At 50.6% G+C, this 23,519-nt stretch overlaps 1 protein-coding gene across 2 annotated transcripts in view; it reads right to left on the reverse strand.

Annotated features, from left to right (window-relative positions):
• slc6a9 (solute carrier family 6 member 9) overlaps positions 1 to 19,832 on the reverse strand; it is a 305,594-nt gene extending 285,762 nt beyond the window's left edge. Inside the window, exons 1-2 of one of the 2 annotated variants that reach the window (XM_072510757.1) lie at positions 19,652 to 19,832; positions 15,298 to 15,352 (exon numbers count right to left, since the gene is read on the reverse strand). The gene's annotated coding sequence lies outside the window, so the exon portion shown is untranslated. Of the gene's footprint in view, positions 1 to 15,297; positions 15,353 to 19,479; positions 19,564 to 19,651 lie in introns of those variants that run through there. The other variant, XM_072510758.1, reaches the window with a different exon arrangement.
• Between the last annotated feature and the right edge of the window lie 3,687 nt (positions 19,833 to 23,519).

Raw genomic sequence — 23,519 nt, forward strand, 5'->3', positions numbered from 1 at the left:
AGAGCGGCTTAGAAACCAATTTACTGATGAAGTAAAAGATTCCAAATACTATTCCATCAATAGTGGATTCAACACCAGTTGTGAGTCCTGTGGACCAATGAACATTAATTTTAAGACATGAGACCAGTGATGGTGAAGTTGAAGAGTGATTTCTCTGTTTTGTCCAGCTATAGTCCCACACTTTTGAGCGTCTGGAGACAACTGTTTTGAAATCATTGCAAATGTAATAATAATAATCATCATTATTGTCACAAGTAGGCTTACATTAACACTGCAATGAAGTTACTGTGAAAAGCGCCTAGTCGCCACATTCTGGCGCCTGTTCAGATACACAGAGGGAGAACTCAGAATGTCCAATTCACCTAACAGCACGTCTTTTGTGACTTGAGGGAGGAAACCGGAGTACCCGGAGGAAACCCATGCAGACACGGGGAGAACGTGCAGACTCCACACAGACAGTGACCCAAGCCTGGAATTGAACCTGGGACCCTGGTGCTGTGAAGCAACAGGGATTGGACATCAACATTTGTTGTGGGCAGAGCTTCGATAAGGACGCAGATATGGCAGGAACACATTCAGGTTGACAAGCAAGACTGAACAATGCAAGCCTCTGTGCATTATTCATCCCATGTTCCAGTCAGTCTTTGAATTTAATCCGCAGTCCAGCAGCTGAATCGTGTGAGACAGTCGTCCATTATTTTGACTTTCGTCTTTCCTTCAATTTCCACGCATCGGTGGAATATCCTACAATCACACTTGCAGCAGGCACATGGAAAACATAATAATAATAGCTTATTGTCACAAGTAGGCTTCAATGAAGTTACTGTGAAAAGCCCCTACAGGGAGGCCGGTACGGGAATTGAACCCGTGCTGCTGGCCTTATTCTGCATTACAAGTCAGCTGTTTTGCCCACTGTGCTAAACTAGCCCCTATTGACGGTCAAAAGAATTTGTGACACCAGGTGGTCCACTCGTGCAAATGGTGTTCTGGCTTTGTCGATATAAAGGAATGCTTATCAAACATAGCCACATCAAAATCAGAGAAGCCACGAGAGAAAGCTGAAGCAAACTCCTCAGCAGAGAAGTTTGAAAAGGACGATGTTGCAGTTTTTTCTGCTGTGGAACAAATACTTCAAAGAATTAATGCCGTCAGCAAATCGCTGCAAAATGTTGATACAACTTTATTGAGTGCTTCACAATTTTTAGCGTCAGCGAGAAGTTTTGTCATGGACGTTCGAAAAGACTATGCCTCAGTGGAAGTTGAAGCACTAACATTAATGAAGAATGGGGACTTCCGGTTGCGGCTATGCTGAGCTAAGTCGCACGTTCGGCAGCTCCCGCCAGAAACTGACTTTTGGGCTCTTTTTAGAGGCCCCAGCGGCATTTGTTCGACGGTTCCCAGTGTGGGAAGGTGACAGTACGATTTTCCCCGGCACTGTATGGATCGGACCAGGAGTGGAGCGGTGAAAAAAGTAATTTTGGTGCAGCGAAAAGTGCGAGGGCGGGAAGCCAAGATGGAGGCGGGTGGAGACCAGGCAGCGTGGGCGCAGTGGTCGCAAGAGCAGCAGGAGTTTCTCAAGCGCTGCTTCACGGAATTGAAAGCAGAGTTGCTGGAGCCGATGAAGGCTTCAATCGACAAGCTGGTTGAGACCCAGAAGGCCCAAGGGGCGGCAATCCGGGAGGTGCGGCAGAAGGCCTCGGAGAATGAGGACGAGATATTGGGCCTGGCGGTGAAGGTGGAGGCGCATGAGGCGCTGCATAAGAAATGGCAGGAGAAGTTCGAGGACATGGAGAATCGGTCGAGGAGGAAGAACCTGCGGATTCTGGGTCTCCCGGAGGGAGTGGTGGGGTCGGATGCTGGAGCATATGTGGCCACGATGCTGAACACATTGATGGGCGTGGGTGCCTTCCCGAGGTCCCTGGAGCTGAATGGGGCCAACCGAGTCCTGGCGAGGAGGCCCAAGTCCAACGAGCCGCCGCAGGCGGTATTGGTGCGGTTCCACCGCTTGGTGGACAGGAGTGTGTCTTAAGATGGGCAAAAAAGGAGCGGAGCAGCAGTTGGGAGAATGCAGAGGTCCGTATATACCAGGACTGGAGCGCGGAGGTGGCCAAGAAGAGGGCCGGGTACAATCGGGCTGAGGCGGTTCTGCATCGGAAGAGGGTGAAATTTGGGATGCTGCAGCCGGTGCGACTGTGGGTCACGTTTAACGACCGGCACCATTACTTTGAGACGCTGGAGGAGGCGTGGACCTTTATTCAGGCCGAAAAGTTGGACACGGACTGAGGGTCGGTTGTGAGGGGAGGTGGCGGGGGGCTACTGTGGTTACTGTGCTTTGGGGGATGTTCTGTTCTGTATTGTTTCCTTGGGTGCTGGGTGGGGTAGGGTGAAATGGTTTGAAACGGGGGTTTTGTGAGAGTGTGGGCGTCGGTGGTTGGAAGGACGGGGCCCCGTTGGGGGGGGAGGGGAGATGGGAGGCCTGAGGTGGGGGAGCTGGGATTAGGCCCCAAAAGGGAGCTGCGCCAGGGAGGGCGGGGCCGGTTGGATGGAAAGCGCGGGCTTTTTCACGTGCTAGGGAAGGAAGGGGGCGGGGCCAGGGGGCGGTGTTGGAGAGGAGCGCCCGCTGATGGACAGGAGGGGGGGGGGAGACTATCACACTGGGGGGTCGATGGCGTGGCGGGAGTGGCCGGGGTCAGCAGGAGTCAGCTGTCTTACGGGAGTGCTATGGGGGGAGCAACGCAGCTAGGGGGGACCTAGCTGGGGGGGGAGGGGGGGGCGTGAGGGGGGAGGAGGGAACTGGGTTGCTGCTGCATTGGCCAAAGGGGAGCTGGAGCTCGGAGAGTCGGTGTGGGGGTCTGCAGCTGGGGGGAATGGAGAGGGCGGGAGGTGTGGGCACGTCGCTGGCCTAGAAAAGGGGATGGCTAATCGGCGGGGGGCGGGGGGGGGGGGGGGGGGGGAGCCCCCTGATCCAGCTGATAACTTGGAATGTGAGAGGCCTGAACAGGCCGGTCAAGAAGGCCCGTGTTTTCACGCACCTGAAGGGACTGAAGGCAGATGTGTTTATGCTCCATGAGACGCATTTGAGGGTGGCAGATCAGGTTAGGCGGCAAAAGGGGTAGGATGGGCAGGTTTTCCACTCGGGGTTGGACGCAAAGAATCGAGGGGTGGCGATTTTGATGGAGAAGCGGGTATCGTTTGAGGCGCTGAACATCGTGGCAGACAGCGGAAGTAGGTATGTGATGGTGAGTGGTAAGCTGCAGGGGGTGCGGGTGGTATTAGTGAATGTATCTGCCCCGAATTGGGATGATGCCGGATTTATGCGGCGCATGTTGGGCCGGATTCCGGACCTGGAGGCAGGGAGCTTGATAATGGGGGGGGGGGACACGGTACTGGATCCAGCATTGGACCGCTCCAGGTCCAGGACAGGTAAGAGGCCGGCGGCAGCCAAGGTGCTGAGGGGGTTTATGGACCAGATGGGAGGAGTGGACCCATGGAGGTTTGTCAGGCCAGGGGCCAGGAAATTTTCTTTTTTTTCCCACGTCCATGAAGCCTACTCCCGGATAGACTTCTTCGTTATGAGCAGGGCATTAATCCCGAGGGTGGAGGACACGGAGTATTCGGCCATCGCCACCTCAGAACATGCCCCGCATTGGGTGGAGCTGCAGCTAGGGGAGGAGAGGGACCAGCGCCCGCTGTGGCGGATGTGGGCTTGCTGGCGGATGAGGAGGTGAGCGGACGGATCCGGGAGTGCATTGAAAGCTATTTAGAGGCTAACGATAATGGGGAGGTGCAGATGGGGGTGGTCTGGGAGGCGCTGAAGGCGGTGATTAGGGGAGAGCTAATCTCCACTGGGGCCCACAAGGAGGGGAAGGAGAGGAGAGAGAGGGAGAGATTGATTGGGGAGATTTTAAGGGTGGGTAGGACGTCGGCAGAGGTCCTCGAGGAGGGGCTACTCAAGGAGCGACGAAGCCTCCAGGCCGATTTCGACCTGTTGACCACCAAGAAGGCAGAGATGCAGTGGAGGAAAGCGCAAGGGACGGTGTATGAATACGGAGAGAAGGTTAGCCGGATGTTGGCACACCAGCTTCAGAAGCGGGAGGCAGCAAGGGAGATTGGGGGAATTAGGGATAAAGGGGGGAACACGGTGCCGAGTGCGGTGGGAATAAATGGGGTATTTAGAGACTTTAATGAGGGGCTGTATAGGTCTGAGCCCCCGACGGAGATGGGGGGGATGCGTCGATTTTTGGATCGGCTGAGGTTCCCGAGGGTGGAGGAGGTGCACGTGGCGGGGCTTGGGGCACCGGTAGGGCTTTGGAGCTGACTAAGGGGCTGGGGAGTACGCAGGCAGGGAAGGCACCGGGGCCAGATGGGTTCCCGGTGGAATTTTACCGGAAGTACATGGACCTGCTGGGCCCTCTATTAGTGAGGGCTTTCAATGAGGCGAGGGAGGGGAGGCTCTACCCCAGATGATGTCCAGGGCGCTGATCTTGAAGCGGGACAAGGACCCATTACGTTGTGGGTCGTATAGGCCAATCTCTCTCCTCGACGTGGACGCGAAGGTGTTGGCTACCAGAATTGAGGACTGTGTCCCAGGGGTGATTCACGAGGACCAGACGGGATTTGTTAAGGGAAAGGCAGCTGAATACCAATGTGCGGAGGCTCCTTAACGTAATCATGATGCCTGCAGTGGAGGGGGAAGCGGAGATAGTGGCGGCTATGAATGCGGAGAAGGCCTTCGATAGGGTGGAGTGGGGGTACCTTTGGGAAGTGTTGAGGAGGTATGGGTTCGGGGAGGGGTTTATTAGTTGGGTTAGGCTACTTTACGAAGCCCCGGTGGCGAGTGTGGCCACGAATCAGAGGAGGTTGGGATACTTTCGGCTGTACCGGGGGACGAGGCAGGGGTGCCCCCTATCCCCCTTGCTATTTGCATTGGCAATTGAGCCTTTGGCTATGGTTCTAAGGGAGTCCAGGAACAGGAGGGGGCAGGTCCGGGGGGCGGAGGAACACCGGGTATCGTTGTATGCCGATGACCTGTTACTGTACGTGGCGGACCCAGTGGGGGGGATGCCGGAGGTGATGCGGATCCTCAGGGAGATTGGGGACTTTTCCGGGTATAAGCTCAACATGGGGAAGAGTGAGCTCTTCGTGGTACACCCAGGGGACCAGGGAAGGGGGATAGACGAGCTTCCACTGAAAGGAGTTTTCGGTACCTCGGGATCCAGGTGGCCAGGAGCTGGGGGGCCCTACACAAGCTCAACTTGACGAGGCTGGTGGAGCAGATGGAGGAGGAGTTTAAAAGGTGGGATATGCTGCCACTCTCCCTGGCAGGTAGGGTACAGTCGGTGAAGATGACGGTGCTCCCGAGGTTCCTTTTTATATTCCAGTGCCTCCCCATCCTGATCCCTAAGGCCTATTTTAAGCGGGTCAGTAGGAGCATCATGGGATTTGTGTGGGCAAAAAAAAACCCCGAGGGTGAGAAGGGTGTTTCTGGAGCGGAGTAGGGACAGAGGAGGGTTAGCGTTACCTAATCTCTGTGGGTATTACTGGGCTGCCAATGAGGTGATGATACGCAAGTGGGTAATGGAGGGGGAGGGGGCGGCGTGGAAGAGGCTGGAGATGGCATCCTATGTGGGCACGAGTCTGGGAGCGCTGGTGACAGTACCGCTGCCCCTCCTGCCGACTAGGTACACCACGAGTCCGGTGGTGGCGGCGACTTTGAAAATTTGGGGGCAGTGGAGGTGCCACAGGGGTGAGGTAGAGGCTTCGGTTTGGTCCCCGATCCGGGAGAACCATCGGTTCGTCCCGGGGAGAATGGATGGAGGGTTCCTGAGCTGGCACAGGGCAGGAATTAGAAGGATGGGGGACCTGTTTTTAGATAGCACGTTTGCGAGCCTTGGGGCGCTGGAAGAAAAATTTGGGCTTCCCCCGGAAATGCCTTCAGGTACATGCAGGTAAGGGCATTTGTAAGACGGCAGGTGAGGGGGTTCCCGCTGCTCCCAGCACTGAGGATTCAAGATAGGGTGCTCTCGGGGGTGTGGGTTGGAGAGGGCAGGGTCTCGGCGATCTACCAGGAGATGCAGGAGGAGAAGGAGACCTCGGTGGAGGAGCTAAAGGGTAAATGGGAGGAGGAGCTTGGGGAGGAGATAGACGAGGGTGCGTGGGCAGACGCCCTGGGTAGGGTTAATTCTGCCTCCTCTTGCGCCAGGCTTAACCTGATACAATTTAAGGTTCTTCACAGAGTGCATATGACAGGGGCGAGGCTGAGCAGGTTCTTTGGGGTGGAAGTCAGGTGTGGGAGGTGCTCCGGGAGCCCAGCAAATCACACCCACATGTTCTGTGCGTGCCCGGCGCTGGATGGGATCTGGAGGGGTATTGTGAGGACGGTGTCTAAGGTGGTGAACACCCGGGTTAAGCCAAGCTGGGGGTTAGCACTATTTGGGGTATCGGACGAGTCGGGAGTGCAGGAGGCGAAAGAGGCCGGTATTCTGGCCTTTGCGTCCCTGGTAGCCCGGCGGAGGATTCTGCTACAGTGGAAAGATGCGAGGGCCCCAAGCGTGGAAGCCTGGATCAGCGACATGGCAGGATTCATTAAATTGGAGAGGGTAAAATTTGCCTTGAATGGATCTGTGCAAGGGTTCTTCAGGCGGTGGCAACCGTTCCTAGACTTTCCAGCAGAGCGTTAGGAGGTGGTCAGCAGCAACCCAGAGGGGGGGAGGTGAGAGGGGAGGAGGGGTGGGGGTGTACTTTGTGTTTTCTACTGTGTTTATTATTGCTTAATGGGGGGTTTGTATATTGGGGGAATTCGTGATGTAGTTGTAAGATGTTGATTTATGTGTTCTTTGTTTTTCTTTTTTCTGTAAGGGGGGTTTGTTGAAAATATGTAAACATTTGAATAAAATGTTTTTAATGAATGAAGAATGGCTGGTTTAGCTCAGTGGGCTAGACAGCTGGTTTGTGATGCAGAACAAGGCCAGCAGTGCAGGTTTAATTCCTGTACAAGCTGAGAATTCTGAATTCTCCCTCTGTGTACCTGAACTGGCGTCTAGGGGCTTTTCACAGTAACTTCATTGCAGTGTTAATGTAAACCTACTTGTGACAATAAAAGATTATTTACATTTACAACTGAGGCCCTCTGATGATGAGATGTCTACTAGACAACACAGCAAGATGTTTTTTGATGAAACTAGAGACAATTAAATTGTTTTAAAAAGAAAACGAAAAGATCATCATTGAAACTGTCAATGTTATTCTTGACACAATAATTGTGCAATTGCAGAGTATAAGTGAATATCTGAAGAAACCGGTTGAATTATTTTGCATGCTTTTCAACAAAAGTTTGGATGAGAATGCTAAGAGCCGCTGCAGTAAAAGATCAATTGAATTCTACCAGAAGATCACAGACACAAATTGTTTTGAAGATGATGTGAAACAATTCATTAATTTCACCAATAATGATAAACTCTGTGCTTCGAGATCACCAACTCATTTGCACAGACTTATAAGTGATGGTTTGCAGGCAACCTTTCCAAATGCGGAAACCATACTGAAAATATTTTTTAACAGTACCTCTAATAAATGCTTTCGGTGAACATTCTTTCTCTGTATTGAAAATATCTAGGAATTACGATAATTCAGGAACATTTGACAAGTTCAGCAATACTGACGCTTGAAGATGCATCCTTAAAGATATTTTACCTACGAAGATGTTATTGATGATTTGGGGAAGAAAAAGTGCAGATGAAAGGCTATCTAACATTCCATGGATTGCAAAGAACTGGTGAAACAAAATAAATATTAAAAATCTGTCCCGCTACTATGTTCCCCAGTCTAAATTCTGTTATTCAAAACAGAACATATGCTAATCTGATGAGATCAACTCCACCAACACGCATGAAACTCCAGACCTGAGCAGTACGGTGGCGCAGTGGTTAGCATTGTTGCCTTATGACTCCAAGGTCTCAGGTTCGATCCCGGCTCTGGGTCACTGTCTGTGTGGAGTTTACACACTCTCCCAGTGTTTGCGAGGGTCTCACCCAACAACCCAAAAAGATGTGCAGGGTAGGTGAATTGGCCATGCCCCTTAATTGGAGAAAAAAAATTAATTGGGTATTCTAAAATATAAAAAAAAAAGCTCCACACCATCCAGCCCACTTGATTGGCACCCCATCCACCACCTATATGCAGCGGTAGCAATGTGTACCATCTACAAGATGCATTGCAGCATCTAGGCTCCTTCAACAGCACCTTCTAAACACATTACTTCTACCACACAGAAAGATAAGGGCAGAAGGTACATGGGAACACCACCGCCTGAAAATTCCCACCAAGCCATTCACCATCCACAATTTTGAGCTTACACCTGCCATGTGTGGGATTGGAAAATGTAGACCGAATCGGGAAACGTGATTCTCCCCAGAGAGGTTGCGTTCCCCAATTTTCTCCGCCCCTCGCCAACAACAGCAGGATGTTCAGGCCAGCAAAGTGCCTGAACCTCATTTGAATAGATTTTTATGCAGTTACATAGTATTAATGTGCCGCCCACCACATGATCCGTCCCTCACTAACTATTCATACTTCGCCAACAGGTTTGGCCAAACAAAAATCAGTTGAGGGGTTCTCTCTATGGATGCAAAGGTAAGTGCCCGCCACTCTGCCCCACGGTTGGGGGGGGGGGGGGGGGGAGGGGGGGGGAGGAGACATAGAGACATGCCTTCTGCCATGTTGACACAGTGCCAACCTGTGCCAAGGGCAGTGCCAGGGGTGAGTCCTATTGGGAGACCGATGGTGGGGGAGGCTTCATTTATGCATGGTGGATGGGGGGGCAGCGGGCATTAAGGACTGGGGGGATTGCCGTTGGTACTTCTGCAGTGGTGGTAGTGGCCAGGGTTGGGGGGGGGGGGGTGCTGCCGATGATTGACAGCCAGAGCAGGTGTACCTCCTGATATCTCCGTGGTGGGTCTGGGGACCATTAGGTCTCAGTGCTGATCGGTGGGGGCTGTGGAGCCAGATGTCAGTCCTATCAAACCCCGCAATACCAGAGTGATGCCGTAAATCATGCCTGCTCTTTTTATTTAAGGAAGAGGTTTAATACCTGGAGAGAAAACTGGTCTGTGCAACTGAGGAGCTAATTGGCAGTTTTCAACCTGAACCTGACCTTCAAGTCCAACGCCAGGTCTTGTTGGCTACAGAAGAAGCCTGCTTAATGCGGTTCAAAGGGCTGTTAATCAGCTCAGGAATCCCTCCCCACTATTACCCCCCCTAAAATGTGTGTTAAAGGATATGATTTTTTTTTTAAATGGGTGACTCACCACCATTTTCTCAAGGGCAGTTGGGAATGGGCAATAAAAATTCTGTTCTCACCAGGAATGTACCTGTCCCGTGAAATCATTTTTTTAAATCACACCGACATCCAGAAAGCCTCATGATCTGCACTTGCAACACAGAACCTGCCCTGCCATCTTTATTGTGCTATTTTATTTATTTTCCTTAATTAATTAATAATCATTGTGCTCCCAATACTCTTTACCACTGCCAGTAAACCGTACTACAATGAATAAAACCTTTCAATTACTAATAAATTACATATGTTGATAAACAAGCAAGATATTCACCAACTGATCGCTTATCTGTTCTCCTGCGATATATTGGTAGATGAAGATGCTCTACATATTGCTGTTCATTACAGATCGTTTCAAAGAATACTTTATGATTGTTCAAGTACCATGAAGACAAAATATAGAATCATAGAATTTACAGTGCAGAAGGAGGCCATTCGGCCCATCGAGTCTGCACCAGCCCTTGAAAAAGCACCCTACTTAAGCCCACACCTCCACCCTATCCCTGTAACCCCACCAAACATGTTCTTTTGGGACACTAAGGGCAATTTAGCTTGGCCAATCCACCTAACCTGCACATCTTTGGATTGCGGGAGGCAACTGGAGCACCCGAAGTAAACCACCTCAGACACGGGAAGAACGTGCAGACACCATACAGACAGTGACTGAAGCGGGGATCGAACCTGGTACCCTGGAGCTGTGAAGCAACACTGCTGACCACTGTGCTACCGTGCCACCCAGTGTTTAAACTTGAGACTAATAAGTTGTACTTTCTCTTGGCTTTTGCAAATAGAGGCTTTCAAATCATACAGATGTGTTTAATTAAATTACATATGCTGTCCTATACTCATTACACCAAATCCAACCACATAAAGGGTAACGTTTCTTTTTATAAATTTAGAGTACCCAATTTTTTTTCCCCAATTCTGCACATCTTTGGATTGTGGGGATGAGACCCACGCAGACATGGGGAGAATGTGCAAACTCCAGACGGACAGTCACCAAGGCCGGGACCTCAGCACCGTAGTCCCATTGCTAACTACTGTGCCACATGCCGCCCTATAAAGAGTAAAGTTGAGGGTTAGAAGAGGCAATGGTCAAAAATACTGGTGTATTGTAAAAGGGTGAAAGTTTATGTCAAATTCTAGTTATATTATATAGAATGATTTTACCACTGGTTTTGAGATTGCACAATGTGTAAACTGGCTTCTCTGCGTTTGCTTTTGAAACAAAAATAATTAATCTTCACAGAAACTACCTCAAAGACAATATTGTATTGCTCGGTGGGAAAAGAATTCACTCAGATGTCTGTTGATCAAGAATATTCTTCTACAAAGCCACCATTCTTAAAAGCAAATTATGCAAAATGAGTGTAACATCAAGAATGGAAGTCTTTGGCTGCTTTTAAATTGGCTCCATTTTAATTTAGGTTTCAGAAGATGAATGTTGCTGGTCCAGTTTGGGTGTTCACTCTCCCAAATCTCAGGGTCAGATTTTGTGGGTCTCGAAGTATTGCTGGGACAGGGGATTTTGGCCATAAGGTATAGGAGCAGAATTAGGCCACGAGGCCCATCGAGTCTGCTCCTCCATTCAATCATGGTGAAATATTTTTCTCATCCCCATTCTCCTGCCTTCTCCCATAACCCCTGATCCCCTCATTAATCAAGAACCTATCTATCTCTGTCTTAAAGACACTCGGTGATTTGGCCTCCTCAACCTCCTGGGGTAAAGAGTTCCACAGAATCACCACCCCTTGGCTGAAGAAATTCATCATCTCTGTTTTAAAGGATCGTTCCTTTAGTCTGAGATTGTGTCCTCGCTTCTATTTTTTCTTTCAAGTGGAAACATCCTCTCCACATCCACTCTATCCAGGCCTCGCAGTAGCCTGTAAGTTTCAATAAGACCCCCCCTCATCCTTCTAAACTCCAACGAGTACAGACCCAGAGTCCTCAACCGTTCCTCATACGACAAGCTCTTCATTCCAGGGATCATTCTTGTGAGCCTCCTCTGGACCTTTTCCAAGGCCAGCACATCTTTCCTTAGATACGGGGCCCAAAACTGCTCGCAATACTCCAAATGGGGTCTGACCAGAACCTTATGCAGCCTCAGTACCAGCCTCCCCGAACAGGCGCCAGAATGTGGCGACTAGGGGCTTTTCACAGTAACTTCATTTGAAGCCTACTTGTGACAATAAGCGATTTACACTTCATTTCATTTCAGAAGTACATACTGGCTCTTGTATTCTAGCCCTCTCGACATGAATGCTAACATTGCATTTGCCTTCCGAACTGCCAACTGAACCTGCACGTTAACCTGAAGAGAATCTCGGGCAGCATGGAAGCGCAGTGCTTAGCACTGCTGCCTCATGGCGCCAAGGTCCCAGGTTCGATCCCGGCTCTGGGTCACTGTCCGTGTGGAGTTTGCACATTCTCATTGTGTTTGCCGGGGTTTTGCCCCCACAACCCAAAGAAGTGCAGGGTAGGTGGATTGGTCACACTAAATTGCCTCTTAATTGGAAAAAATGAATTGGGCATTCTAAAAGGTTTTTTTTAAATAACAAAAAAACTTAAGAGAATCTTGAACAAGGATTCCCAAGGCTATTTGTGCTTTTGATTTCCTAAGCATTTCCTATATATCCCTCCTTCCAAAGTGCAAACCTCACAATTTTCCACGCTACATTCCATTTGCCACTTCATTGCCCACTCTCCTAGCCTATCCAAGTCCTTCGGCAGCCTATCTGCTTCCTCAATACTACCTGTCCCTCTATAGATCTTTGTATCATCTGCAAACTTAGCAACAGTGCCTCCAGTTCCTTCTTCCAGATCATTAATGTATATTGTGAAACGTTGTGGCCCAGCACAAGCCCCTGTGGAACACTTCTAGTCACCGGCTGCCATCCTGAAAAAGACCTTTGTATCCCAACTTTCTGCCCTCTGCAAGTCAGCCATTCCTCTATCCATTCCAGGATCTTATTCTTAACACCTTGGGCTCTTAACTTATTTAACAGGCTCCTATGCCGCAACTTGTCAAAGGCCTTCTGGAATCTAAATAAATCACATCCACTGGTTCTCCTTTGTCTAACTTCCTTGTTACCTCCTCAAAGGACCCTAACAGATTTGTCAGGCATGACCTCCCCTTGACAAAGCCGTGCTGACTCAGTCCTATTTTATCATGCACTTCCAAGTACTCAGCGATCTCATCTTTAATAATGGACTTTAAAATCTTACCAATGACCGAAGTCAGGCGAAACACACTATAATTTCCCATCTTCTGCCTCCCTCCCTTCTTAAACAGCGGTATTACATTAGCCACTTTCCAATCTTCTGGGACCCTTCTTGCCTCCAGTGATTCCTGAAAGATCACCACCATTGTCTCCACAATCTCCTCAGCTATCTCTTTTAGTGCCCTGGGGTGTAGTCCATCTGGTCCAGATGATTTATCCAACTTCAGACCTTTCAATTTCCCCAGAACCTTCTCCTCAGTGATGGCCACTGCACTCACCTTGCCCCCGATTCTCCTGGAGCTCTGGCATCCCACTGGCGTCTTTCACCGTGAAGACTGATGCAAGGTAACTATTCAATTCCTCTGCCATTTCTTTGTTTCCTATTATTACTTCTCCAGCCACGTGTTCCAGTGGTCCAATGTCTACTTTTGCCTCTCTCTTACCTTTTATATATTGAAAAAATCTCTTCCTGTCTTTTTTTTAAATATAAATTTAGAGTGCCCAATTCTTTTTTTTCCAATTAAAGGGCAATTTAGCATGGCCAATTCACCTACCCTGCACATCTTTGGGTTGTAGGGGCAAAACCCACGCAAACACGGGGAGAATGTGCAAACTCCACACGGACAGTGACCCAGAGCCGGGATCGAACTGGGACCTCGGCGCCGTGAGGCAGCAGTGCTAACCCACTGTGCCACCGTGCGGCCCAATTCTTTTACATTACTCGCTAGCTTGTACTCATATTTCATCTTCTTTCCCCCTTATTGTTTTTTCTGGTCGGCCTCTGCTCGCTTTTGAAGGCTTCCCAATCCTCTGGCTTCCCACTAATCCTCACCACTTTGTATTCTTTTTCTTTTGCTTTTTTGCTGTCCTTGACTTTCCTTGTCAGCCATGGGTGCCTTGTTCTCCCCTTAGCATGTTTCCTCCTCCTTGGGATGAATTTCTGTTGTGCCTCCCTAATAACCCCCCCAAAACTCCTGCCATTGCTGCTCCACTGTCTTCCCTGCTAGGCTCCTTTTCCAATCAACTCTGGCCAGCACCTCCCTCATGTCTTTGTAGTTACCCATATTTAATTGTAATACCGTTACATCTGATTCCAGCTTCTTCCTCTCAAACTGCAGGGTATATTCTATCATATTGTGGTCACTGTTCCCTAAAGCTTCCTTTATCTTAAATTCTCTAATCAAGTCTGCCTCATTACACATCACCAAATCCAGAATTGTCTATTCCCTCGTAGGCTCTGTCACAAGCTGCTCCAAAAAACCATCTCTTAGACATTCCATAAATTCTTTTTCTTGGGATCCACTAGCAACCTGATTTTCCCAATCCACCTGCACAGTGAAGTCCACCATGAATATTGTGATATTGCCTTTTTTACATATCTTTTCTATCTCCTGATTTATTTTCTGCCCCACATCCTGACTACTGCTAGGGAGCCTGTACATAGCACCCATCAGGGACTTTTTACCTTTACGATTCCTCAACTCTACCCACAGAGATGCTATGCCTTCTGATCCTCTATCGCTCCTTGCTATCGATTTAACTTCATTCCTTATTAACAATGCAACCCTGCCCCTTTGCAAATTGTCTGTCTTTTGGATATTCAGATTCCAGCCCTGATCCCCTAACAGCCACGTCTCTGAGAAGCCCACAACAATCAATAATTTGGTTTAGTGGCATGTAAATTAGGAACCAGCTCAGCCACCAGTCTTCCAGATTTTGAATGAAAATTGATCCTTGATACCGCAAGTGACCTCATCAGGTAATAAGTAACTAGGCAAATTACCATAGTTATACCAGGAAGGGCTGGTGTTAATGCTCACACAGTGGCGGACAAAACTTTGGCTATTCAGTGACCACATTTTGCATGGTAAATCAGGAGTCATAGAGTCACAGAGGTTTACAGCGTGGAAACAGGCCCTTCGGCCCAGCCTGTCCATGCCGCCCAGTTTCTATCACTAAGTTCGTCCCACTTGCCCGCATTTGGCTCATATCCTTCTATACCCACCCTGTCCATGTAACTGTATGACTGTTTCTTCAAGGAAAACATTTTACCTGCCTCTACTACTACGTCTGGCAGCTCGTTCCAGATGCTCACCCCCTCTGGGTGAAGGAATTTCCCCTCTGGTCTCTTTTGTATCTCTCCCCTCTCACCTTAAACCTATGCCCTTGAGTTCTAGACTCCTTTGCCTTTGGGGAAAGATGCTGACTATCTATGCTCCTCGTTATTTTATAGACCGCTATATGATCACTCCTAAGCTTCTTACGCTCCAGGGAAAAAAGTCCCAGCCTATACAGTCTCTCCTTATAACTGAGACCATCAAGTCCTGGTAGCATCCTCGTAAATCTCTTCTGCACTGTTTATAGTTTAACAATATCCTTCCACTAATAGGGTGACCAGAACTGAACACATTATTCCATGTGTGGTCTTACCAATGTCTTGTACAACTTCAACAAGATGTCCCAACTCTTGTATTCAATATTCTGACCAATAAAACCTAGCATGCTGAATGCCTACTTCACGACCCTGTCCAACTGCGACTCCACCTTCAAGGAGCTATGAAACTGTGCCCCGAGATATCTTTGTTCTGTAACTCTCCCCAACTCCCTATCAGTAGATCCTGTTCTGATTTGAACTATCAAAATGCACCAACTCACATTTATCCAAATTAAACTCCATCTGCCATCTGCAGGAGAATCCTTAAATCTAAACATTCTTGCAAGGTGGTGAGTGGAGTGCCTTACCTCGGTATCCTTTCTCAATGCCTTGCTTGCGACGCTAGATCTCGATAGCTAATGCCTGGCAAACAGAAAACACAGTAAGGGGTCATGATTAAAGTGTGAGTTAGAACTTCATATGACACTTTTTTGTAAATAATACATGATTTGGAATATTCAAGGAAATCAATCTTTATGCTGAAAGCTTTGGCGTCAGAGGGTACATTTTTCACCCGTGTGCTCCCACTGTGGAGTCATACCCATCAGAAACACATATCAAGAAATTGTGCAGCCAGGATTTGCTGTCCATTAAACTTAGTTATTGGAAAAGCAGGGCCTGAGTATGTAATCTGATTTCTGCTCCTGGTACATGAGCCTCTGCGCAGGAGCACACAAGCAGAAAACGTACTCTCTACTGGCAATGCCCACTAGGTGAGGACTCGCAGAGGTTAGGAAGAGAGCAAATCTCCCTTCTTTCAGTCCCTAGAACTGCAGCTTAATTCTGCTTTCTCAAAAGGTACAGGTATCTCTCTTGGGCATTCGTATTACAATTGTCCAAAAATGAAATTCAATGGTCACATTGAGGAAAAGATAGCAGACATCCGTGTAGAATTTATGACTCTGTGAGACACCCCGGAATGTTATTTCTATGTTGCAAATTGTAAATGTGTCGGGTTCCCTAAACACTGACAACAAGGAATTGTAATAAACAGTGTTTTATTAATTAACTAAGCAGCTACTTCAAATTGTACTCTGTCGGGCTCCCGCGCTCCTAACACGTGACCCTTTTAGTGGCTGCGCCATCACGTGACCAAAAAAATGTTATATAAATGGAAGTGGTTGTTGCTATTTAAGATTGCAGCTTGTGAGAAGCAGCACATTCTGGCGAAACCTAACTGAGGAAAGTCATTGAGCTGGATTTTCAAAGTGAGGTTGAGAACCTGACACCCAGACAAATTCTGGACCTTAACCCCGTGCCACAAGAGCGTCATTCATGGGGCAATATTTTTCAATATACTGATGTCACCATTTTTTGTATTAAAATTCATTTCATGCACTCTCCCTTTGTCTCCCCGCTCTCATTTCATTGCAGCACCCTTGACCTTGGAGGAGGCAGTGCCATTCAGGTACCCTGGGAGTGCCACGCTGGTACTGCCAGGCTGGCAGGGGCACTGCCGGGTTACCAGTGCGAGGGTGCCAGGTTGGCACTGCCAGGGTTTGGGCCAAAAGAGGCCTTACCAGATGAGGGGGTGTTCCTGGGGGTTGGGGAGGGGACATATGGCGGTATCTAAAATGAGAGGGGGATCAAGGGGGGGGGGGGAGAGAGAGTTTGGGACAGCCACACAAAATGCCACCCAAATCTGCAAAAAGCCTTTCCTGCAAGGCTCGCCAGCAGAAAATTACTCTAAGTGCTGCCTCGGCAGAGAGACACTCCCCAAGGCCAAAAAAATCAGCAAAGTGCCATTAAATAGCAGGGTGTTTCTTGGCTCTGCAACTACAGAGAAACACACCGCTAAACATGCCCAAAACCAGACATAATTATTTCCGGTTAAATCGCGCCCATAATCTCTCAACGTATTTCTTCGACTACCAATGTTACTCTGGCGACTCAATGTCAATAAGACCATAAGATATGGGAGCAGAATTAGGCCCCTTGGCCCATCGTGTCTGCTCCACCATTCAATCATGGCTCATAGGTCGGCATACTTATAGCTGCATTTAAAATGTACATGGTCTGTGTTTGTGCAGGCACACAAATGACTAAGTGCATCAGACTACATAGGCGAGTGAAGACGTGAGAAAAGTCCGGAAAGAAACAAACTGTACAACGACACTGAAAAAGGATGACACAAGCCAATACCTTGAAAAACAGAGATACACAGAAATATATAGATATGCAAACAGAGGATTAAGATAACTGTTAAATTGGGTCAAAAGAAGTGTCATGCAGTGAGAACTCTGAAATGAAAATAAAAAAACGTTCCCATTAATTTTGTATCTAAAAGCCACAGTGCTTTGTATTTATTGAAACTCTTCCCTGCAACGTTGTTGCAGAAGTTAAAGATATCAACTTGTTGCAAAAATTCTTTCTGACATTCATATTTCAAGCTTTCTCATAGGAGATCAGTTTCAGCAACACATCAATCAGCCCTAGTGATGCTGGCCAACTGAATATTAAAAGTGTACTCCTGAAACCAACTTTTCATGACAATTTTAATGCATCAGAATGGCCACTGACACTTGGAAACTTAACAGGACGGGTCCACTGACTATAGATGAAGAAATGTACTGGGGAGCAGTGACATCACTGATCATCATTTATAAATTGACCACAAATGTCAAGTGCAACAAAACATAATGGTGCAATAATCTAGCAGTTATGGTACTGGATTACAGAATCCCAACAGAGCAGGAGGCCATCCGTCCATTGAGTCTGCACTGACCCTCCGAAAGAGCATCCTCTACCTTGGTCCACTCTCCCAGCCACCACCCTATTCCCCTAACCTAACGTGCTCATACCTGGGCCTTAAGGGGCAATTTAGCATGGCCAATCCACCGAACCTGCACATCTTTGGGATGTGGGAAGAAAACGGAGCACCCGGAGGAAACCCACACAGACACGGGGAGAATGTGCAAATTCGACACAAAGCCGGAATTGAACCCAGATTCCCAGCACTGTAATGCAGCAATGCTAACCACTGTGCCACCGTGCCGCCCACGATTAGGAACTCAGGGGTGTCAAAATTCATAATCCCACAATGGGAAATTGCAAAGCGGAATTCAACAAATCACTACAGTGCAGAAGAAGTTTATTCAGTTCATCGAGTCTGCCCCAACTCTCCAAAAGAGCATCCTACCTTCCACCCTATCGCCATAAACCAGTAACCCCACCTAACCGGAGACTAAGGGGTAATTTAGCATGGCCAATCAACCTAACCCCCACATCTTGTGGATTGTGGGAGGAAACTGGAGCATCCGGAGGAAACACACGCAGACACAGGGAGAATGTGCAAACTCCAGTCACCCAAGGCTGGAATTGAACCTGGGTCTCTGGTTCTGTGATGCAGCATGACCACTGTGTCATGTGCAAACTTCATTTGCATGCAGCCTACCATAAAATGGCCAAGGGCGCTGCCAATTCATCAATGTCCTTCATGGAGAGCAACTTCACACCTGGTCTAGTTTGGCTTTCAGGTTTCTCCAGTTCCACCCTTTTATGATTTTCAGGACATTTCTTACAATGGGTCTGAGGCATTGCTCTATCATAGTTATCTACCTCCCAGAACATATATTTTTAAAAATGAATATTGCAACCCAAACTTCCCAGAGCACAAATATTTGCATATCATTCGATTCCCGGAGTCTAACCTGGAAATGGAGAACATACAGAGCATGTTTGCTGGCATCTTCAAAGAGAGAGAGAAAAAAACATGGCTAATTAGATGCAAGCCCCTTTTGAAGTCTCTTACATCCAAAATGTCACCCTGCCCTTTCACTTAAAGGATGCTGAAATGCTTGCTGTCTTTTTCCGTTAACAGATTACCCTCCCCCACCCCCACCCTCCTATACTATGTATTTGTACCGTTATCTACTTTCAATTCCGAGTGCAGGGATGTTTTTCTTAACCCTTATCGAACACTCAAGGGAAATCAATTTTTATAAGTCCGCTCCGTCGCCTCAAATGAATGGTGGGGGTGTAATTAATAATTCCACCATAATAAAACAAAGCATCACTGATCAAGCAAGATTGCCCAGCGTGTAAATGCGGCAATTATTTCAACATGATCGCCTGGGAACTGGAAGTGGCGCACATTTTGCGATGCAACGCATGTACAAATTGAAAAAGGTTACATTATGTATTGGCAGCACGGTGCCTCCAACAGCGGCGGCGGGACTTTAATGTTGCACGTAGCTCTGGAGGTCTACTTGTTATAATTTTGCACTTGCCCGGACTGCTGTGACCATTACAGATGAGGCGACCCCGCCGCTTTTTATCTTAGCTCCGTGCAGTTGGCTACAAGAATATATGTTTCCGTTTCTTGGCAGCAGCATCTGCCACGTGTTCGAGTCAATATCACTTTGCAATGAAAGGAGCCCCTTCTCTGGGGGCTAAGTTTCATTGCAGTCAACATATAATACACTACAGACACACACACACATACATATATATATACTCCAGCCCTCTGCAACACCCATTCTCATACTGACCGCGTCCACAAGTCCGCCCAAAAGCCAAACCTCGCCAGATCTTAACGAACACGTCGCTCGCTGCAGTAAAAGCACAAAGAGAGAGAGAGCCCTCCGGTATAGTAAAACATGCCAAGCCACCATCAATGAGACAGAAGATGCAACACGGTAAAACGATGGGCATGGCCCTTACCTCTCTGTACGTTGGCAGGTCTGACTATCAGTAAGGGTTGTTACAAAGAAAACATACACACACAATTCTTTGCTTTGTCTTGTGGTGGAGATCTTCCAGACAGATTTGGTCCGTGAGTTGCGTCAGCCTTTCTTGTACTGAATGACCCACTCCACTCGCGGACTCCGACTCCTCCCCTCTTGCTGAAGCCTCACATTTCATTTGTGCTGGGGCTGCACCCTCCAGTTCCCGCCCCACTCGGGCGAGCATCAGACCCTCTCGCATTTACCTGATAGGCGAAGCGTCAGTGCTGGGGAAGGAAGGGGAGAGCGTTGATATGTGTTGGGTGATGAATCGCAACGGCAGTTGTTGAAATTGTATTTTTTTTTCTCCCTCATTCTGCTGCCACTGCAGTGCGTTCAAAATAAACGGCAACTAACCTATTATGAAGAAATTGCAAGCTGATAGTGCAGGGGGAGAGGGGTGGTGGTGCATTATTTTGTAATTCGTCGTCCAAGGGACACATTATACTCTGAGCACTGATATTTCGTGAGGTCTTGTATAATGTCACACCTCAAGCCTAAATATTCTGGAAGTGTGGCATCAATTGGCAGGGCATGCATGCTCTTCACCTACCTGGTTTGCAGACACAAGCCCCATCACATTGATAAAGACGGGCAGCCTGCCAACGCTAATTCATTCGGATCTCGGGCGAAATTCTCCGTTATCGGCGGAAAGTCCGCCGATCGGCGCAAAAAACGGCGCAAATCCCACTTGCGTCACGTCATAAAAATGGGCCGATAGTCTCCGGCCCGAAATGGGCTAGCAGCGACATGATGGGATCCGCGCTTGCGCAATGGTTCACGCCGTGCAGCGTCATACGCGCTGCACGGCGTGACGGCTCATAAGGCCGCGCAGCTCCCCCCCACCCGACCGCAACACCCGACTGGATGGCTGGCCGTCGCTCAGCCCCGAGGTTCGAGTCACGCGATGTGGAGGCGCTCCTGGACGCGGTGGAGCAGAGGAGGGACGCCCTGTATCCCGGGCACGGCCGCAGAGTTGCCCCACGCCACAGCCGGCGTCTGTGGAGGGAAGTGGCAGACGCCGTCACCGCTGTGGCCCTAACACCACGGACAGGCACCCAGTGCCACAAGAAGGTGAACGACCTCGTCAGAGCAGGCAGGGTGAGCCTCCCCCATATCCCCCATATCCCCCCCTCCCCATATCCCCCCTCCCCCATATCCCCCCTCCCCATATCCCCCCTCCCCATATCCCCCTATCTCCCCTCCCCCATATCCCCCTCCCCCATATCCCCCCTCCCCCATATCCCCCCTCCCCCATATCCCCCTCCCCATATCCCCCCTCCCCCATACCCCCCTCCCCATATCCCCCCTCCTCCATATCCCCCTTCCCCCATACCCCCTCCCCCATATCCCCCCCTCCCCCATATCCCCCTCCCCATACCCCCCTCCCCCATATCCCCCCTCTCCCATACCCCCCTCCTCCATATCCCCCATATCCCCCTCCCCCATATCCCCCCTCCCCCATATCCCCCCTCCCCCATACCCCCCTCCCCCATATCCCCCCTCCCCCATATCCCCCCTCCCCCATATCCCCCCTCCCCCATATCCCCCTCCCCCATATCCCCCCTCCCCATATCCCCCCTCCCCCATATCCCCCCTCCCCCATATCCCCCCTTCCCCCATACCCCCCTCCCCCATATCCCCCCTCCCCCATGTCCCCCCTCCCCCATGTCCCCCCTCCCCCATATCCCCCCTCCCCCATATCCCCCCTCCCCCATACCCCCCTCCCTCATATCCCCCCCTCCCTCATATCCCCCCTCCCCCATATCACCCCTCCCCCATATCCCCCCTCCCCCATACCCCCTTCCCCCATATCCCCCCCTCCCCCATATCCCCCCTCCCCCATATCCCCCCCTCCCCCATACCCCCCTCCCCCATATCCCCCCTCCCCCATATCCCCCCTCCCCCATATCCCCCCTCCCCCATATCCCCCCTCCCCCATATCCCCAAGTGAATCCAGCCCTAACCTTAACCTCTGCAATGCACCGCAACCGATGGCGTGCATTCATATACCTGCCTAACACTGTTGCCTTTTACCCCTGCCACCACCCCCCCCCCCCCCCACAGGAGAAGCGCGCACACAACAATAGGGAGCATGTGAGGACTGGAGGAGGGCCCGCTGATGGGAGGCCACTGACCGTACACGAGGAAAGGGCCCTGGAACTGGCTGGCGGACCTGAGGACCGGGAGGTTGCTGATGCAGAGGTCGGGGCCCCTCGAGCAAGTGAGCCACCAACAGCTCGTCCCCATATCCCCCCTCCCCTATATCCCCCTCCCCCGTATCACCTGATCACTGCCTGATGTCTAACCATGCATGCTTCATTGTGTATCGCAGGACCAAACGTCCAGGCACCCATCCCCGCAGATGCACACCGCCCGCAGGATGCCCCTCGCACACCACGGGAGACGGAGAGACCCGCACCCTCCAGCATGCGACGCCCGCAGGATGCCCCTCGCACACCACGGGAGACGGAGAGACCCGGACCCTCCAGCATGCGACGCCCGCAGGATGCCCCACGGAGACCACGGGAGACGGAGAGACCCGGACCCTCCAGCATGCGACGCCCGCAGGATGCCCCTCGCACACCACGGGAGACGGAGAGACCCGGACCCTCCAGCATGCGACGCCCGCAGGATGCCCCTCGGAGACCACGGGAGACGGAGAGACCCGGACCCTCCAGCATGCGACGCCCGCAGGATGCCCCTCGCACACCATGGGAGACGGAGAGACCTGGAGCAACAGGGAGACGACACCCCCGTCACGTGCGGGAGCGACCACCCAGCGATGAGGGGGGCAGCCACAGGCCCCCGTCACATCCGAGCCAGGACACCACTACCCAGGACACCACTACCCGGGACAGCACTACCCGGGACAGCACTACCCGGGACAGCACTACCCGGGACAGCACTAGCCGGGACAGCACTACCAGGGACAGCACTACCCGGGACACCCCTACCCGGGAAGACGAAATACCGGACAGTGACTCAGAGTGGATGGGTGGAGACGAACCCCCACCCCAAAGTGCCATGGACTCAGAGTGGGACGAAGAGCACGACACAACGCCACTGCTGTCACCAACACCCTCCACCATCGCAGAAACACTCACCACGGTTGGGCACTTTAGTGATGAGGCGTCTGGTACACTCACTGGTGCGCACAACACAGCCGTCCCGGTACAGCAGGTGGAGGTAGGAGCAGCAGAGGGACCGGGCGGTCGGAGGGCAGCCCAGGCCAAGCGAACATCTGCCGCCCAGATGGATCCCGGGTTCCTGCAATTACCACACCCACACATAGATCCGATGCAACCACCGACATGGAGATGAGCGAATAGGGTGACGGGTGGCTTGCGGCGGCTGCAGTCGCAGGTGGAGGAGTCCACCCGCGTCCAGGAGCTGGGAGTGGTCCCGGTCATGCGTGCCACCCAGGCTGACACCGCACGGGTGGCGTCCGCGGTGGAGGCAATGGGTGCGACGGTGTCAGACATGGGGAACGGTTTGCGAGGCCTGGGGCCTTCCGTGCAGGCGGCGTCTGTGGCCCAGGAAATGGCTGCCCTCTCACAGGAGGCCATGAGCCAGTGCCAGCGCCAGATGGCAGAGGCGCTCAACGCCATAGCCCAGTCTCAGCAGGCCATGGCCCAGTCTCAGCAGGCCATAGCCCAGTCTCTGCAGGCCATGGCCCTGTCTCTGCAGGCCATGGCCCAGTCTCAGCAGGCCATCGCTGAGGGCATCGGCGCCAGTGGCCATGTGCGAGCCGGCGTCGCACTGTCACAGACAGGGTTCGACAACCCCCTGGGCTCCATGGCTGC

This window comes from Scyliorhinus torazame, chromosome 7 (genome assembly GCF_047496885.1).
Source record: "Scyliorhinus torazame isolate Kashiwa2021f chromosome 7, sScyTor2.1, whole genome shotgun sequence".
Classification (NCBI taxonomy): domain Eukaryota; kingdom Metazoa; phylum Chordata; class Chondrichthyes; order Carcharhiniformes; family Scyliorhinidae; genus Scyliorhinus; species Scyliorhinus torazame.